The sequence below is a fragment of the Streptopelia decaocto genome (genome assembly GCF_964273445.1).
Source record: "Streptopelia decaocto genome assembly, chromosome: 2".
NCBI lineage: Eukaryota > Metazoa > Chordata > Aves > Columbiformes > Columbidae > Streptopelia > Streptopelia decaocto.
The window spans coordinates 98325859-98345484 of NC_138655.1; the positions used below are offsets into that span (position 1 = coordinate 98325859).

At 46.4% G+C, this 19626-nt stretch overlaps 2 long non-coding RNA genes across 2 annotated transcripts; one reads left to right on the forward strand and one right to left on the reverse strand.

The window, feature by feature from the left end:
* Nucleotides 1-11748: 11748 nt before the first annotated feature.
* Nucleotides 11749-16742, reverse strand: LOC309436193. Its single transcript, XR_014183305.1, has 3 exons — nt 16625-16742; nt 15326-15544; nt 11749-12007 (listed from the first exon to the last, which is right to left on the reverse strand). It is a non-coding gene; the product is annotated as an uncharacterized lncRNA (long non-coding RNA).
* An 823-nt stretch (nt 16743-17565) lies between these two features.
* On the forward strand, nt 17566-18812 carry LOC309436192. The gene is made up of 3 exons (XR_014183304.1): nt 17566-17705; nt 17845-17955; nt 18157-18812. It is a non-coding gene; the product is annotated as an uncharacterized lncRNA (long non-coding RNA).
* Nucleotides 18813-19626: the final 814 nt, after the last annotated feature.

The following is a 19626-nucleotide window of genomic DNA, read 5'->3' on the forward strand; positions in this document are numbered from 1 at the left end:
TTATTTACATACATATATTAAAATGTATCTGCAAATTAAACAGCCAGACATAAAAACATTCCCGCAACACAGCCCACTACTGTTTCTCCCCACGCTCCCGGCCTAACAGGTTGCACACACACACCACACGCATTTTGTCTCACACACACACACGAAGGAGGGAGGAAGCAGGGAGGGAGAACTCCCCGCAGCCCGGACCACCGCCACCGCCGTCCCGCCAGCACGGCGCTCACAGCTCCTCCGGAGCCCTTCGCCCACGTTCCACCCCAGCCCCTCGCCGGGGAGCCGGAGCAGCCGCCCAGCGCTCAGCTCGGGGGTCGGTCACCCGAAGCCCAAGCGGGGAGCTGGGCAGCGCCGACTCGGTTTTCCCCGCCTCCCCACCCGCGCCGACACCTGCGGCCGCACCCAGGCCGCGGGCGAGCCTACCTGCCGGCGGCGGAGGGCAGGAGCCGGCGGAGCCCCCGCGGCGCCCTTCCTCCTTCCCTTCCTTGCGCGGGTGCTCAGCGCGGGGTGCTGGGAGCCAGCGCGGTGTTGGGGGCCGGGGGCGCTCGGCGGGGCCGGGCCGGGCGGCGAGGTGCCTCCCGCCTCCTCCCGCTGCTGACTCAGGAGCAGGCGCCGTCCCTCCGCGCGCCTCCCGGGGGCGGCCGCCGCGTTCGCGCAGGATCGACGCCCGGAGACCCCCGCCCAACACGCACCGCCCGCCGAGGCCGCCAAGCCGGCCGCAGCTGAGGGAGACACACCTGTGGGCAGCGGCGGTGACGCGGGGAAGGGAGAGAAGGGGCTGGGAAGCGATCCCCATGGGGGACGCGAGGTTGGTCCGACTCCGTCCCAAGCGGGAGCGCGGGGACCTCCCGCCGGCAGCGAGGCGAAGAGACGCCGCGCCTCCATCTTGAGGAGGGGTCGCGGGAGCGACGCTGGGGGCAGCAAATGGCGCCGCCCCCCGGCCGGGCTGCGAGCTCCAAATGGCGCCTCCGGCGCACCTGGCCGGTGTTAGACCCTCTGCGGCCGTGGCGGGTGATGCCGGTCCCGCTCCGGTGCCGCCCCCCGCAGCGGGGTCCCGGTGCAGCAGAGCCGTGTTACCTCCTGCAGGATTACCCCGAGAGGGGGTTTACCTTTCCAGAGGCTCGACCTCGGTGCTGCTGCGGGATATAAAGCAGCAAGAGGCTCCCAGGTCTTAAGACCTTAAGCAAAGGTCTTAAGATGTTGAACCAACGATCTGTCCTGCGAGGGTAGCCGAGCTCTCTGTGCTGCGTGGCTTTGTGTACGGCGCTCGTAAGGCGACCGCGGCGTCCCTGTTGTCTGCCGAGGGGCTTGGAAGGTCGGACCCCACCACTCTCGTGTGGTCATGCTGCATGGAAGTCCCCAGACCCTTGTCCCCTGCATGTCTTTTCACTGCTCTGTGTCCACATGTGTGTTTTGGGGACACTGTCACTCCTGGTCGGGATTTTTCCCAGCAGGAGTCTGGCACCCGTCTGGCATGAGCTGTGCTGCCCCCAGGCTACATGTCCTCATTCCGCCTTCCTCCTGATCCTTACCTGTCTGATTTTCTGAAAAACTTTGGGCCAGGGACCTGACACTGCTCAGCTGGCAAAGCCCCACGTCCCAACGGCAAGTACCTCTGAAACCTTTGTAAGAGTACCCATAGCTTATACAGCATAGCTTTCCAATAAAGTATTTCACATTTCTGTGTCTTTCAATTTGCTCTGTCCTGATTCTTGCCCCATTCACATTTTCTGCCAAGGGACTCTGGTACGTTTGTAGTCAAGAACGTGCAGAAATGGTTTGTTTCTTTGATTTTTTACAGTTGGACTCCAGAATAATTGGGCTATTTCCATTTGGAAAGAGGCGTTTTGCTACCCAGCACCAAAGTTCATGTACCATAGAAAAGTACTTTAAGTTTGTCCATCTTAGCAACATTTTAAGCAAGCGATTTCAAGTGAAATAAAATGCAAAGAGCTGTGAATTTCAGACTTCCATTGCAAAGGTTTCATGTTGATCTGCACCAGCCTAAGGTCCCAAATTCTCTGTTCCACCTACTAGTGATGCTAGTGTATTGTCAAGTTCTTCTTAGTCTCCAATGAATTGTAAGTCCTTGACTTGAGGTAAATGGTATTTTGCAGGTGCTACAGGATGATGAAAAAAAAAAAAGTGCTCTAAAGACATAAAAATGTAATCTCTTAAGCATACAAATGCTTTTACCTCTTCTTTTCACCTCTTCTTCTGATTCCCTCCTTACCAGCTTTTTTCAACAATAGTGTATATGACATTTCCTGAACCTACTTAAATCTTCCTTGTTAGGGGGAGCCCATAACTCATGTGCTTGCTCTGTAAAGCAAGGAATTAAATCTCTGACCTGAAATAGTGGATTGCTTGTGATGATCTAGGAAGAAGCCTAGAGGAATTGTCTGTTGACACTTTTTAAAATATATTTTAATATATTTTATAAATATAAATATATATAAAAACATATATAAATATATGTATATATATAAATGTTTTAAATATATTTTTCTGCTCTGCCAATTTTCATTCCTCAGTTTCTGTGATTTCTGCATGTTGGCTGTTTTGGTCAGCATATGGAGACTGAAATCTGCTTATTTGAAGGAAAAAGGATTGTGCAAATTCCTAATAATTATTCTAACAGCAACACAAAAGGATCGATAAAAAGACTGCTGTATTGTTTCCGATGTTACCACGGCTACTTGACTTGAAGCGTGTGCGGAGAGAGGAAGCCTGGCTGTCTTTCCCTGGTGAGGCAGCCCCATCTCTCACGCCTTGCAGCTTTCCTGCCAGCCCTGGGGCTTGATTTACTGACCCACAGGGGGAAGAGGGTTTTCCTCCAGTCCTTTGCGGGATTGTGTAAAAGCACCAGATGGAGTGGCAAAAGTATGCAAAAGGCTCCTTAGTGCAGCACAGGCTTAGGGAGACAAGTCCTCTGTATGTCCTGTCAGGAGGTGCCTCCCGCCATCTCAGTGAAAGCCGGGGAAAAGGATGAGAGGAATGACTGTCCCCCTGTTTGCTTTCTCTGCACAGGAGTAGCCGATCCAGCACCCTTGACTTTCTTTCACGCAGATTGCCTTCTCTGTTGAATGAGCAGGACACAGCACGTCCCGTGCAAATAGAAAGGCATCAGAGCAAACAGGTCCCATTCAAGAAACACAGCAGCAGCACCTGGTGCCTGTTCACAATCTGCAAACTCCAGGAACACCATGAAACGGTGGAACAGACCGAGAAAGCAGTATCGCTGCAGATGCCTGCGGCTAAGATGATATTTCCTTGCTGATCCAATTCTTGCCTTTCATATTATTGATGAACTAATAGGCTTAACCCTCATGAAATAATAAGCTCAGCAAGTGTGCTGTAATGTTATCTGAAAAATCATTGAAACTTCAAAATATAGACTTCTAGGTAAATGTTGATCTGGTTACCTCCATCTACCTTCCCACAGTAAGTGCATTCACTTGATCACACAAAAGCCTTGTGAAGCTGCCATCACCCAGGACAAATAACTCACCGCCAGACATCCAGGAGCATTTTGGAGTCTGCCTCTGACACGCACCCCCCGTCACTGCCAAATGGCCCTTCTGAGCATCTTGGTGCCGAGACAGGGAAGCTCTGGCCTGAGACATAACACTACTGTGGTGTGCGAGAAGGTTCCTCCGTCCCAGCTTTGCCAGTCACCCTGCACCCTGCCCTCCTTCCCCCACTAACCCGCTCTGCTAAACCAGTTGCTTTGGAGTTTTCCCTGTGACATCTATTCCAGAAGAAGGAGTTTGAGAGATAAGCTAATTTGGTTACCAATACTCAACCTTTGTTAGAGTGTACTGTGCTTTTCTGAAAATACCCCTTCCCTACCTTCCATCTTAAACAGGTAAAAAAAACCCTCAATCTGTTTCAGGTTGAGGAACTGTCTGCCAATACTGAAAAATTCACCTTCAAGGCATCTGAGACAGGTTTTTTTTCTGGTTCCTCAGTAATTGTGAGAATTTTTGAAAGCTGCAATGAGGTGAGTTCCTGTTCTTGGCCATATTTGTCCAGCACTATCAGTTGTACTCACACATTATTTCTACTGCCAGTCCACGTAAAGCTTCTGCATCAACAAATGATGTCTGAGTAGGTTTTTATTATTCATAGCTTCTCTGTTCCATTAGTGACTGTATCAGGAAATCTAGTAAGAGCGCAAAAGGTTAGAGAGACATGGTGTAATCCCTTCCTTCTTTGTTTTGTTGAAATACATTTTCTTACATTGAGGCAAATGTATATTTTTACCCTCTTTCTTAATCAAAACTGTAGTTTTACAACTTTTCTTTATGTTAATAGATCCATTTCGTGAATCCATAAATAATTATATACTAGTGATTTTACTGTGGGTTGTTGCAGATACAGTATTCCTTTCATTCCATTCCATTCCATTCCTTTCATGCTGTAATTTAGCAGCATTCCTGCTTACTGCATCTCCTGTTTAAGCCTCCTGTTTTCTCAGTTGTTACTGCTGTGGCAGCTGGGGTTCCATCTCAGTTGCTTGGGGTTCTGTTTTCTCTGAGCTAATGTTCCACAACATGCCTCATCTCTAAGAAATAGAAAGATGCTATTTATGTATCTTTATTAGTCTTTTTTGTACTCTTAGTGAACAAAAAGCCTGGAAATCTTACCTTAATGAAGTTAAGTGGAGTCATTCTGTAACCCCTGCTGCTGGATAAAAACACACCAAAATACAAAGAAGTGATAACGTGACCTTAGCAGAGATTTTCAAACAACACTGGGCTGATACAGCTGAAAATCATGCCAGTTACTCAGCAAAACACACCTGTCTGCTTCTGTGCAATTACTGCCATCTTTATTCTCTCCTTGTTGACTATTTCCACTCTCTGTTCTTTTAACATCTCAGTTAAGGTCTCAAGGACTTTAATTTTGTACACCAACCAGACAGGTCTGAACACTCTTTTTTCATTTCCTTCTTCCCCAAATTAAAAACATATCCTACAACATCAGCCATCAACCTTTTTCATATTTTTCAAAATAGTCCAGAAGGTGCCTACATCAACAAAAGTAACCATAATGCAGGATGCCATGTAAACTGGTGTTTCTTTGCCAAACCATGAGTTTATTGTGCTTTCCCCTTCTCCAGGATCCTTGGAATGTTAAATCGCCATCCCCTGTCTTCACCTTCCCTGTGAATCCTTTGGCTGCAACTACCAGAGAAGGGAAGGAGATGCAAGTGGTGACAGCAACAAACCTTAAATCATTTATTTCCTCTTAGTGAGGAAGAAGAGAGTGTGCAGCAAATCAGAAGGTGTGAGCACTATTTGCTCGTGCTGGCCTTGGTGCCTTCTGTGGGTGTTGTCGCTGCCCACCAACTGCGGGAAGAGTTGCTCTGGCAAAGCTACTGATACAGAGAGAGAACCTCTCGTGAGGTCTGAAGTCAACTGGGGCACAAGTATTATAACTCCTTAAAAATGCCAGGAATTGTGAACTGACATTGTGAGTCTCAACAACACTGTCCTTTTTTTGCATCATATAAAACTATGATATTAGACTCCTAAATTTCACAGTACTGGTGTCATTTAAATCACAGTCCCAGTTCTCATGTCTATGTAAGGGTTAGGATCAGGCTTGAATATTCGTACAATATTGTTCTTTTCACTAGGTTCAGTCCAATTCGCTTTGCACTGAAATGTTTCCTTGTAAAACCACAAATAAACCAAAGGAGTATGAAAGACATATAAAAGACACAGTATGGTAACATGAGAAACCATGTTAAACCCTGTTTTTCTCTGTCATCGTTTCCTTGAGAGTCTAAGCAAATGAAAAACCTTTTCAAAATGAAAAGAAAAAACCCACCCCAAGCACTCTTTCTCCTGCTATTATGCATGAGCACTGTCCTCTAAAAAGCAATACGTATCTTAGGATTTTACAAGCTTTTAGTTATTTGGGAACATAACTGAATAAATCAAGTTCTGAGTTTTCTGGCTTAGGTTTCACGAGACTTCACACTGGTGTTCCTAAGTGAAGTGTTACTGGTTAGAAGCTTTTGGGGCATGTTGAGAATAGCTCCTTTAAAATATTATGGCAGTATTATTGCAATTGTCACATCATGGTTGCCCTTCAAGAAGCTTTTACCTTTCTGATCCCTGCAGTGGGTCTTTCCCTCATGCTTTGAAAGTTTGTCACTCTTGCCTGCAATAGTTGATTCCCATAGTATTAATCAGACTGTAAAAACAAGTCAGCTGTGGAAACAGAGGAATATAAACACATTGACATTGTTCACACACATTTAATTAGAGTAAAATGACTGGCCTGGCTGCCTTTCTGGTTTCTCAACTGGCTCTGTGACCTTCTGTCCATGCTGGCAAGGGTGCTCTATCAGAAATGGCCCTGCAAGGCTGCCCTTCCAGAAAGGAATAGCTGACTAGAACAAGGATATTAAAGCAGACAGATTTTTGAAAAAAGGAATGGTGTCATCATGGTCCATTTTTATAACTATATCACTGTACTGTTTATAGCTATAGGGAGTGATAGAGGGCCTGGGAAAGAAAATCCAAGCTGTTTGCAATAAGCCAAGATGAGTTTTAAGTGGGTTTGTATCTCACAGTGTAATTTTATCTTGAGCAGAATATTTCATGTAACACTCATTCTTACTCTCTTTCTAAAATTGCATGTCAAACATTTCTTAGAGAAGTGCAGTCAAGCCAAAGGTTCATCTACTGCAGTACCCTGTCCCATGTTGTTACCAAAAGCAGATGGCTAGGGAAAAATATACGATAGCTTTAATATCTGCTGAGCATGTAGCTGTATTTGGCTCCGTGTTTGTGAGCTGATTGTGGTATTTCTGTATCTGTGTATTTCTAGTCCATGAATACCCAAGTTCTTTTTGAAACTGTATTAGCTCTTATTTTCCATGCCATCTGTTGGCAAGAACATACAAAGCTTTAAAGCTTCAAGCTCCCACAACTCGGTAGCTGATAGAAAGCATAGGGAGGTTGAATTTTCAAAGTGGTTCAGAAAAGTCCGATTTCCTAAACACCCACACCATGCACTGTGCAGCATATTCTTGCTTTTTTTGCCATTTTCTGCAGTGTTGCTGAAATTCTGCAGTATATTTTCTCTGTTACTAGATCTACAGTTTTGTCTATACAGTTACTTTCTGATGCACAGAAGCATGTTTCATGGATGAGATTACAGCTCTTCTAGAAAGGTGATTTCAGCCAGCTCTCAAATAATGGATTAAATCAAAATCCTGGACTCTAAAGCTCTCTAGTGTTGGAGCTAAACATCCAGGTTTTATTTCTATGTTCAGGACAAGCCTGAAGATGGCAAAGATTTAGCTGTATACTTTATATCAACACTTTTGACAGAGCTATTACAACATTTTCTGCTTAGTTCAGGGTGGCTTCACATGAAGCTTGCAACCTCCTAATGAATTCCAAATGTAATTTCAATGCCTCAGGTTTATAACACTGGTAGCTTAAGAAGTCATTGCCCAACTACAGTTAACAGAATTGAATTTGGTCCTAAATAAAGTATGATGATTATAAATTTGCAAATCTCTTCATGGAGTTGTTTAATCAGCTTACTACTAGCATTCTTTATCAGCTAACAAACTGAAGATGCAGACTTTGAGGTAAGTCAGTAAAATATGCTTTAAAAAAAAGGAAAATAGGCAATTTGACAGAAGAAAAAGAAACACCTGATTATATTTTAAAAACTCAAACAACCTTTCCTGTTCTGCAGCTTATCAAACTCCTCTCACAGATTCTGTGATGTCTTAGTATAAGAACAATCAAGCATTTAAAATTGCAATATAATATTTTAAAAGGCAAACTCAGGGTCTCTGGAAGTTATTCTTATGCTCCTAAGCAGATGGTCAGACTGTCCATTAACTTTAGCCAACTTAGAAGAATAGTGGGTGTTTCAGAAATGGAAGCCATTTCTGGTTTGTTTTTTTAATTTTTATTTTTTCTAATTATTGCATACAACTTGTGCATTTAAAAAGTTACTGTCAATAATATTTTGTCAATAATACAACTAAATTACAAATAAAATTCAGTATGGATTAAAAAAAAAAAAAGTCTGTGTGACTGGATTTAAATACACCATCCTATAAAAGGAAATGGAGACGTTCATTGACAAGAACAGTTCCAAAAAATCACAAGACACAACAAAAGCAATTCAATATTTCAGTTTAGATACTTGATACTCAAGATTTCTAGAACTTAAAGCAGAAAATCAACATCTGTAAAAAAAGAAAACTTCCATGGGAGAAAAGGTATTTTTTAATTCAGAGTCACATGATGGCTGAAAAATGTGTTCTGTCATTTCGGACAGCAACAATATGCAGAAGGTTTTTTAAAATTTTATTTCACTTTGTCTTTATAAGGGTAAATATTATAGCTACTAGGATGATATAATGCACACTGTAGCAATTGTCGAGTTTTTACACAATAAGAAGTGATTAATTTTCAGCAAGTTGGTGGTTTTTCTGGGGTCACGGGTCTAGAAAAGCACATGTATTTTTTTACTTTTTAAATTTGAAAGAACTGAAAAACTTAGATGTTAGATAACTGTATTCTAATGAAAATACAGGGGGTTATATTTTAATATATATGAACTGCATGATTTCAAACAGCATTTATTTTTAACACACGATGTGATGTAGATCATTAAGGGCTCAGTTTCTGAATACAGTTCAGCTGTTTCACCTCTGTAACCTCCCTGCAGTTCAGATAACTCAGACATATGAAAATCCACATAAAGTTGTCTTTGCAATTTTATGAGCAGAAAAATGTAAACATAGCTGAGTGCGCTTCCTGTTCTGTCGCTTTTCACATTTATAGGCAGTTTTGTCTCCTTTTGCCAGTTTACATAATGCAGCAGACATGAGCAAATACTTGTAATTCTTTTTTACAAGTAGCTGTTTTACAGTGCAGGACAATATCTCTCTTGGTAAGGGAATATTGTCCTTAAATGGAGAAAGCATTCTGCTCTGATTCAGTTTCTGTTGGTCTGGATTGGAATTCTATTTGAGAATAATATAGTTAGGATCAGCATATTTTAGTCTTTGCCAGAAGGCACTCAAGTGCTTTATTTCAGGCAATGTGCCATATACGTTTTATCTTTGATAGCTTTGGTGAGCATCCTCTCCTTTAATAACAAACTTATTAGCTTGGTTAACTCCAAGAACTCCAGAGAGAACGCCTTCAGGATTCAAATGCTGCTTCAAGCAAGATTTATTATACATAACTGCTGCATGCAGGAGGACTATATCTTGGCTTGTAGCTGCTGTATTTTATAACAACTTGTATCCTTGGCAACCAATGGTGTGGAAGAAAAATGCCAGAATCACCTGAGTAACCATAGAGACTAAAACAATGTTTGTGGGTAATTGCATAATCTAACCCTCCTACATGACATAGGAAATATTTTGTATTTAATACCTGGAGACACTAGCTTGAAATTAATCATTTGGAACGAGTTATGTCTCATCTTTATAAAGCATGAAGCAGAAAGCTACATACAAAACATATGATAAAGAAAAATGAGGTGTCTCTTCTTTATAGCCCTTTTCTTTCTGATCACACTTGGATCAAGTGACTGAGTTGTGTATCCACTAACATCCGAGCATTTGTGCATTCCTGCGCAATAGCTTATATTGCCAGTTTGCTGCACCAAATCGTTGTACGTTCCTGCCTCTCCCGATGTAGGTTGGCATCATGCAAATACCGTAGCAAGTGTTCCACAGGAATCTACCTCTGAAGGAATAAAATATCCTTGCACTGTGAGGATATTGTTCAGTCAGTATCTGTTTTGGATGTCATTAATGGAATTACTGAATTCTGATCTGGCCTTGAAATGAGCTGTTTATTCTCCCATGTCGAAGAAACAAGTTTCTGAAGGAATGAGAGTAGGCAAATCATGTAGAGTACTTTCATAATGAAAAATGGTAGCAGCTGCTGTTTTGAGTAAGATGCTCAGATCAAGACTTTTTTCCTGAGAAACGGGGAAAGACAATTTGAAAGAAAAACGTCTGGAAATCCTCTGATCCGTCTGGTCTCGACTGCTCTCTGCAGTTGCAACAGGAAACTGCAACTGGCTTCAGCTGTACTCAGGGAACTGCTATGGGAAGCAAGTCAGTGAAGTCCTGTTAAAAGAGACATTTAACTTAGTTTCTACAGGATACTTTCATCTAGGAACAGCACAGCAGCCTTCGAGAAAGAGGAGAAATTCTCCACTGAGAGAACCCTGGAAAGTAATTGCAAGGAAAGGAGAAGGTATTGGAATAAGTGACAATTATACATTATGTCATCAAGCTTATTGCAGGAAAGGTCACCAGCACTGATTTAGGGTACAGACAAAGCTGCTTTAAGTGAAAGAATAGAAAGGTAATTACAGACAGGGACTTGTACAAGAAGAAGTCAGATAACTGAGATATCTAAAGTCAAATGAACTGCTAAAAAAAGAGGTTTAATGAAATGGGAGACATTCCAGAAAGCAGCAGTGAAGGTCACTAGCAAGTTGAAAGAAATGTGTGAAAAGCAAAAGAGCAGAGAGAAATATGGTTAGTTTGTCTAACACAGCAGACAAGTAACAGTTTAATTATTGTTAGGATGAAGGTGAGATTTTTTAGGTGACCGTGTCTTCCTAGGAACTCACACTGACATTTGGAAGCTTCAAGAGCTCAGCCATACAAAAGGATGGCTCCAGAAAATGGGATTGAATGGCTAGAGAAACCAAATATGTCAATAGTGAAAGGAACACGGGAAATAACGCTAGGATGGATAGCTAATACAATTACCACATCATAAAAGATTGAAACATTAGCTGCTAAGCCAATTAGGGGATATTTACTGAGGCTGATGTAAGAGTATAGTACATAACCAAACTACTCTTTAAAAGCCCAAATATAAACAGTTGCTCTGCAGTATTGGTTTGTATATAACCTTGTAACTTGTGGAAAATATAAGCTACTTCACTTGTCCTTTCATGGAGCCGTCTTTAAGTTAGGAATATGATAATAAATTGCACTGATGGTTGTTTTATTAAACATCCAACACTGCTATTTCTTCAGAGATTATTTGAGGGATTTTCTGATTTAGTACTCCATGGCACTAAAGAGAACTTAAATTATATTAAAAAAAAATAGAAAAACAAAATATTATGTTCCAGAAAAGCAAAAATTTAAAAAACCTGCTAGATTTCACTTTTAGTTTCAGGAAATCTAAAAGGATTTTTTTAATACATTGAGGAAGGAGCTATGGTTTTATTGTCATTTTTTTCCTCTTCTGTAGCTTCTGTATCATTACAAGTAGGTGGAAATACTTATTTTTATGAACAGGGCAAGTGGAGGGGAAAAATGCTCTTCTGTTAACTTAAAGTCATCATCTATGCTATCTGCAGCAATAACAGATTTTAACATTAAAAAAAACCTCCTCATTATGCATCTGTTAGTAAAACTGAGAAGAATTGTATCAGATCTAGTGTACAATTGTATCTGCCAAGACCGTGGCTTCAGTACAAGGAAGCTGGGAATCTAGAAGCTGCAGGAAAATTTGTTGACAAAAACTGGTGAACTTTGATTTTTTTTTCCCCCATTAACCCTTTTCCCCCCCTTCCTATTTTCCCATCCCTGTTTAGGCTCATAACCTTGCAAAGGCTATTGCAGCAGCTCACACATTTCTTCTGACGCATCCAGATGCTGAAATGAGGCAGAGAAATGTGGCCTACTGTCAGAGCAGACCTGAGGCTGAGCAGCAAATTAGAGACCTGGAGACAGAAGCTTACGAGGTATGCTTTTTATTCAGAGCCTGGTCTTTGGGAACCCTTCTATCACTCCTTTGATGGGGTGAGATTCAAGGATCTTGTTTGCTTACATGTCCTCTGCTCCTCCTCTCCTTCCCCTCTTGCTGATTTCCTCCGTCATCTCTGTTGTGTCTTCTTGTTGCATTCAGTAATTCTCATCTCTGGCATTTTGTTTCTTCTTCCCAGGTTTGGTCAGGAATTCGTAACAGGGCTGTAGGAAGAAGTACTGGAAGTGAGGCTGGACTGGCAACAAATCCACACTGTTTTTTGGCAAAAAAGGGACATGTTTAGGTTGATTACTCCCCTGTCTTGTAGACGACAGGGACTGATTTGGGGCCAGCACCCCAAAGGCTTCCTCCCAAGGGTGCTGGGCGGAGTTGGGGTGGGTGGGGCTGCACACGTGTGGCTCTGTCACCCCCGTGTCACAATGCCAGCACCCGGCAATGCAGCACTCACAATGCCCTGGGCAGGATCCAAAGGAGCAGCCGGGTCCCGTGTCCACTGCCAGAGCTGGCCCGGGGGCAGCCCCAACACATCCCAGAGGAAGCACTTGAGGAGCTGGTGGAATCACAGGGCAGGGGCTGAGGGAGGAAGAGCTTGCATGAGGCTGCTGGAGGTTCTCCACTGCAAGGTGATCTGCTGGCAGGGCCACCTTCCAAGCTCAGCTCATGGATGGAAATCCTTTTCAGCTGGATAGCAGTGGAGAGACCAAGGGAATTTCTTCTGTGCTTGGAACACCCACTGGTGCCCACCAGGCACAGGAAGGATTCTTGCCCCCAAGGTCCATCAGCTCAGAGGCATTTCGGCAGTCTCCCAAGGCCGGGAGGTGGCTCCAGCTCAAGGTAGGATAGGGTAGGATAGGCGAGGGCTTGGGCAGGTCCTGGGGGGCATGAGCAGCCTGTGGGACAGGGAGCCAGGTCTGGCTCACATGCTCAGGGAACAGCCGATCGCCAGCACTGGGGTCAGGAAGGAATTTTTTCCCCCGGGGCAGATTGGCACTGGTCCCCGGGGGTTTTTTGCCTTCCTCTGCAGCATGGAGCATGACCACTTTGCAGAGCTCCTCTGGGCCCTTTTGGCTCGGTTTCTGCCTGCTGCTCAAGCACCAGGAAGATGGCCTCTCGTGCCCTGCAGCTGGGGGGAGGAAGGCTTTTTTCCCCCCCAGGTGGGACAGCAAGCGTCTCCGGGGTTTTTTTGCCTTCCTCTGCAGCGTTGAGCACGGCCCCTTGCCACGGCTTCTTTGGGCCACTTGGGCTGGGTGCCTGCTGCTCCACGAGTTGGCCCTAAACTTAGCTAGAACAGCCTACCTGAACCAGCACAGAACAAGTCACCTAAACCAACCTTAAACAACCTAAACCAGTCTGCCTTAAAAAACTTCAATCAGCCACCAACAACCTAAGCAGAACCTTAAACAATCTACAACAAATTACCTAAACCAACCTAAACCTAACTAAAGAAACCAACCTAAACACCCTAAAACAAACCTACCCAAACCAAATGATCTAAAAAATCCTGCCTAAAACAATCGAAAACTAAAAAAATCGAAAAATCGAAACCGGCTTTTCTCAGCCAACCTTAAGCAACCTGTAACCAAACAAGCTAAACAAACCCAAACCAACCAATCTTAACCTAAAACAACCATTAAACGATCTCAAACAACTTCAAAACAATCTGATAAAGGATAACACTACCTAAAACAACCCATCTAAACCAACCTCAAAAATATGAAACCAAATGACATAACCTGACCAAAATGACCTCAAGCAAACAACCCAAAGCTAAATAGAATCGCTGAAACCAGCCTACAATCACCAAGCTAAAAACCAATCTAAATCAACTAAACGTCAACAACGAAGCTAAAACACCCTAAAAATCCTCAACAACCAAACTCCAACCACCAGCCACCCTACCCCATGCAGTGTCTCACTTGGATGTGTCTGCAGTCTTGGAAGCTTGACTACCCCAGGTTCTCCTACAAATGGACCCTGAGCTTGTTTGGAGGTTCTCAAGCACAGCGCAGCTACCGTATCCCCTTGACCTAGCAATGGTTCGCCTCTAGCGGGGAAGCTCGTCCTCTTTGAGCAAGGGAGGGAAACACGTGGAGCGGGGAAGGAGGAAGGGGACATCTGCTGAGACAGCAGAAACAGCCCAATCAAGCCTGGTGATTAGTGGGGGAACACAAGTCCCAGCGAGACTGCAGTCACATCCAAATCATCCAGACACAACCTAAAACCAACAAAACACAATGTCAATCTAACCAAAGCACCTAAAGCACCCTCAACAACCAATCTAAACCACCCCAACCTGAAGGAACCCATCTTCAAAACATGCAACGTAAATATCACTGCCTAAAACAACCTAGCAAAAAGTAACTAAACCAACCTAAACCAACCTCAACAGAAACCCTTCAGGCAACCTAAACTAGGTAAACCAAACCTGTCTAAACCAACCTACCTGAAAACACAGACACCCGCCAACCCACCTAAACTGCCTACTGAAAAGAAACAACCTAAAATAACCAACCAACCAACTTAAAATCATCTAAACAAACTTAAACCAAACTACTGAAAACGGCCTCAACGAAAACAGCTTCAGATACGCCACCTACAACAACCAACGGAAGACACCTTCAACCAAAAATCACCTACATCAAGCAACCTGAACCCACCAGCCTTCAACAACCAGCCTCTCACAGCCACCCTCAAAGAACCTGCCTCAAACCAACCTCAAACGACCGCAACAAACTGAACCAAGCTACTAAAACCAGAAACCTAAACCAAACTAACACAACCAGTGCTAAAGAATCATCAGAAAACAGCACCAACCAAGGACCCAGCAAAACCAAGAAAAATAAACCTCCGAAGCTAAACAACATAGATCAGCGGTAAGAAAATCACATCACACAACCTAAACCAACCCACACAAACTAACCAACCGAAACCAAGCTAAACCATCAAACCCAAAACAAGCAATCTAAGACCGCCAACCTAAACCAAACTTAACAGACCTTAACCTAAAACAACCAGCCTTCAGTGACCTACGAACACACAACCTACCAACAACGTCATACGGTCTCAAACAACCAGTCTCAAAAAGCCTACCAAAATCAACTCATAGAAACTGACCTAAACCAACCAAATGAAACCAACTTAGAAAAACCCAACAAAACCAAAACAACAATAGAAACAACATCAACAACAAAACCAGAACACCAAAGAAGGTAGAAAGAAACAAGCAAAACCCAAACAAGTTACAGACAAAGAAGGTAGATGTAGGAAACAGCATGCAGAGATGTTGCATGGGGACCCAGTGCTTTGCAGCAGCCACTGGTGTCCTGTCAGGAACAGGAAGGATTCGCAGCTGCCACTCGGCACCTCTCCCTGCGGGCAACGCCAGCGCCTGGCAGGGACCAGAGCGCTTCTCGTGCACCCTGCCCAAGAAGCACAGCAGCAAAACAAGGTGTGCAAGGCAAAACATCTGCTAGTCATTGCTACATGTGATGCTTTGGAAAAGATTCCACAGTACCACATACCTCTTCTTTGGTGCATGGTCAGTCCCGCGCCTCATTCTCAAGGTTCTCCCTCTTCAGGAACGGGGCAAAGCTTGGCCTCTATTCCTGCTGCTGCTCTCTGCAGCTCTGGGACTTGCCTTTGCCAGCCTGCAAGGGCTGTTTTTTCAAGCTAAACTGAAGAATGCATCAGCCTGCTCCTGGCTACATGTGGGCTTGTGTTAAGGATTGTGAGCACTGGCTCTGAAAAAGAGTGAGAAACGGAAATGACATGGAATAACAGAACATGAAAAAACATAAAATGAAGTAAATTAAAAAAAAATAAAATAAATAGAAACACTTGTATCCATTGCGTTTTGTGTCCTGGAAAGTGGTATTGAGGGAAGAGTGAAGGAAGGGAGAGGGAAAGGGGAAGGGCAGGGGGGAAGGGAAGAGAAGGCAGAAGAGAAAAGAAAGCCCTGACAGAGCCCTGAGGGCTCCATACCTGAAATTGTGCTGGTTTGACTGAAAGTGAACTCATTTTCTTCATGGAGTTAGAAACCTTTCTTTTTCACAGCTCGCACAGTCATTATTTGGAATTAGTTTGAGAACACGAGATAACACCCCAGCACAGAGCTCATGTTTTTAATTGCTCCCGTCTGAGAGCCAAGGACATTCTGACTGCTCTGCCCACAGATGTGACGTGTCGAGGAAGGGGGGCAGAGATGGGACAGAGCTGGACTGACATCCAGGCTGATCAGTACAAGAATTTCATCCCATTAGCGTCATGGTAATTATTTAAGGAGAGAGGGGATCGTTCTCACTCTCTCAGGCGTGCAGTGCAATCTTGATAAACTGGCCACATGGGTCAAGAAAGCTGCCTGGCAACCAAACAGATCCACTGCACTCTTCTGCTCAGCACATCAAGATCTGGCCTCTAAGTCTTGGCAATTTCTTGAATATCACCAATAATCAACACAGGTTTCAAATAGCAACATGGCATGACAAAATAACACATACTTCTCTTTACGTCCATTCGTTTTTTTAATCTTTGCCTAGACCTTCAGGAAATGTGAAACCAAACTAACTACTGAGCAGTTCGACACACAACCCACGCAAAATAAAGGCTACCAATTAGGAACCCGATTACAAGTATCAATCGTGCGACTGCTACTCTATGGCGCGGCTGCCCTGAACCCATCGCCCCCTAGAGATGAAGGCCAAGGGAGACACCACTCAGCTGGCAAATATTCCAAGAACACGTTTTGCTCACAGATCTTACAGCAAGTTTTCCCTCAGCAAACAAAAGATTAAACAGCAACAACAAGCAGAAATAATACTCACAAGTCTGGAACTCACAAGAGGGTTGTTGCAAGAAGGATTTCTGGAAACGCTTGAACATCCATAGAAGGGGCTTGGAGCCAAAAAAGCACTGTCTCTTCAAACACGTTTTGCATTCTTAACACTACAGCACTAAAGAAATATCAGAATCCCTTAGCAGAGTAGAATTCTGCAATACAACCACCGGGTTTGTCGTGCTGGTAAAACATATTGTGCAAAGATCTGCAGCTGTTGCTCTTTCCTTAAGACAAAAGGCCAAGGAGTCAGTTCCACCAGGGGCAAACCAAACCTGAGCACTGACCGGACTGCAGAGCAAAATGGCCCCGCAACGGGGCCTCGTGGCCCCGGGGGCCGCCATGCCGGCCACCGCAGCGGCCGTTGGGGACGCCACGAGCCGCTGTGATGGCAGTTGGAGCCCAGCTGTGCCAGCTGCGCCATCGCTGCGAGAGAAGAGGCCGCAGACGACAGCGCCGGATCGACGCGAAGAAGCGAGAGGAGGCTCAGGGACCCCCTGCGATGGCTCCGCCGCCCAAACGGCGGCGGCCTGTCAGGAGCAGCAGCACCGCCCACAGGCAGGAGGAGCCCATGGAGATTGACCCACCCCGGGAGGAGGCGGAGCCCATGGAGGTGGATCCGCCTCGGCAGGAGGAGGCGGTGATGGAGGTGGATCCGCCTCAGGCGGGGCTGCAGGGGCACTCCAGCAGCACGGCCGGACTGCCCGCGGCGCCGTGGTGCCCGAAGCGCCGCAGGACGGCCGGGGGCTCTCCCAGAGCCCCCAAACAGGCGCCTGGCCGCAAGCGGCGCCGCCCCTGCAGCCGCCACTAGCCCCCTCCGGGGATGGGCCGGACCAGCAGCCGCTCTGGAGCCACAGGTGAGCCCGGCTTCCAGCCCGCACCCCCGGCCCTCATGCCGGGGCATCTCCTCTGCCCTGGGGCCTGGGGAAGAGTCGAGGAGAGTCGCTGCCATCTTCTGCTCGGCAGCCCCAGAGCGCCGGGAGGAGTCCTCAGGAGCCGCCACACAGCGGGGGACAGCGCCACAGACCCGAGGACAGCGCTGGAGCTGGAGCTTCCCTTCAAGGGAAAAGGTTTTCACATTGCACAAATAATTCAGACTCTTTCTTTCTCTCTCCTTCTCCCTGTAGACGTGTATACAGACTACAGAGTTAATAGAAATATGGAGATATAGAAAGTAAAAACTAGATGTGTGTGTGTGTGTGTGCACAGAAGCCCACTGGAGACCACCAGAGACCGTCAGACACCAAAGCACACCGTGGGATCTGCACGTTGCCTTAAAAAAAGGAAAAGTGTGGAGCCTTGGAGACAAAATCTTACGAGGTATGCTTTTTATTCAGAGCCTGGTATTTTGGAACCCTTCTCTTACTCCTCTGACTGGGTGAGATGCAAGGGTCTCCTTTCCTTATGTGTTCTCTGCTCCTCCTCTCCCTCCCCTCTTGCTGTTTTCCTCCATCATCTCTGTTGTGTCTTCTAGTTGCATTCAGTAATTCTCATCTCTGGCATTTTGTTTTTTTTTCCCAGGTTTGGTCAGGGACTCTTGAGAGGACCGCTGGATGGATTTTTCGAAGGTCAGAGGCATTTGGGCACTCTTGGAAGTCCGGGAGATGGCTCGAGCTCAAGGTAGGATAGGGTAGGATAGGCGAGGGCTTGGGCAGGTCCTGGGAGGCGTGAGCAGCCTGTGGGACAGGGAGCCAGGTCTGGCTCACATGCTCAGGGAACAGCCGATCGCCAGCACTGGGGTCAGGAAGGAATTTTTTCCCCCGGGGCAGATTGGCCCTGGTCCCCGGGGGTTTTTTGCCTTCCTCTGCAGCATGGAGCATGACCACTTTGCAGAGGTCCTCTGGGCCCTTTTGGCTCAGTTCCTGCCTGCTGCTCAAGCACCAGGAAGATGGCCTCTCGTGCCCTGCAGCTGGGGGGAGGAAGGCTTTTTTTCCCCCCCAGGTGGGACAGCAAGTGTCTCCGGGGTTTTTTTTGCCTTCCGCTGCAGCGTTGAGCATGGCCCCTTGCCACGGCTTCTTTGGGCCATTTGGACTGGGCGCCTGCTGCTCCACGAGTTGGCCCTAAACGTAGGTAGGAGAGCCTAGCGAAAGCAGCATAGAACAACTTAGCCAAACCAACCTTAAACAAGTGCAAGGAACTAACCTGCCTTGATGAAGCTAAAATAAAATGAAAATAAATGCTTGTATCCCTTGTGTTTTGTGTCCTTAAAGTGTTTGGGAGGGGGGGAGAGGGGAGGGGAGGAGAGGGGAGGGGGGGAGGGGGGAGAGGGGAGGGGAGGAGAGGGGAAGGGGGGAGAGGGGGAGAAGGCAAGGGGAGAAGAGGGGGGGAGAGGGGGAGAAGGCAAGGGGGAGAAGAGGGGGGGAGAGGGGGAGAAGGCAAGGGGGAGAAGAGGGGGGGAGAGGGGGAGAAGGCAAGGGGGAGAAGAGGAGGGGAGAGGGGGAGATGGGAGGGGGGAGAAGAGGAGGGGAGAGGGGGAGATGGGAGGGGGAGAAGAGGAGGGGAGAGGGGGAGATGGGAGGGGAGAAGAGGGTGAAGGAAGGGGGGAAGGGAGAGGGGCAGAGGGGGGGAAGGGAGAGGGGCAGAGGGGGGGAAGGGAGAGGGGCAGAGGGGGGGAAGGGAGAGGGGCAGAGGGGGGAAGGGAGGGGGAGAAGAGGGGGAAGGGAGGGGGAGAAGAGGGGGAGGAGAGGGGGAGAAAAGGGGGAAGGGAGAGGGGCAGAGGGGAGGAAGGGAGAGGGGCAGAGGGGGGAAGGGAGAGGGGCAGAGGGGGGAAGGGAGAGGGGCAGAGGGGAGGAAGGGAGAGGGGCAGAGGGGAGGAAGGGAGAGGGGCAGAGGGGAGGAAGGGAGAGGGGCAGAGGGGAGGAAGGGAGAGGGGCAGAGGGGAGGAAGGCAGAGGGGCAGAGGGGAGGAAGGGAGAGGGGCAGAGGGAGGAAGGGAGAGGGGCAGAGGGGGGAAGGGAAGGGGAGAAGAGGGGGAAGGGAAGGGGAGAAGAGG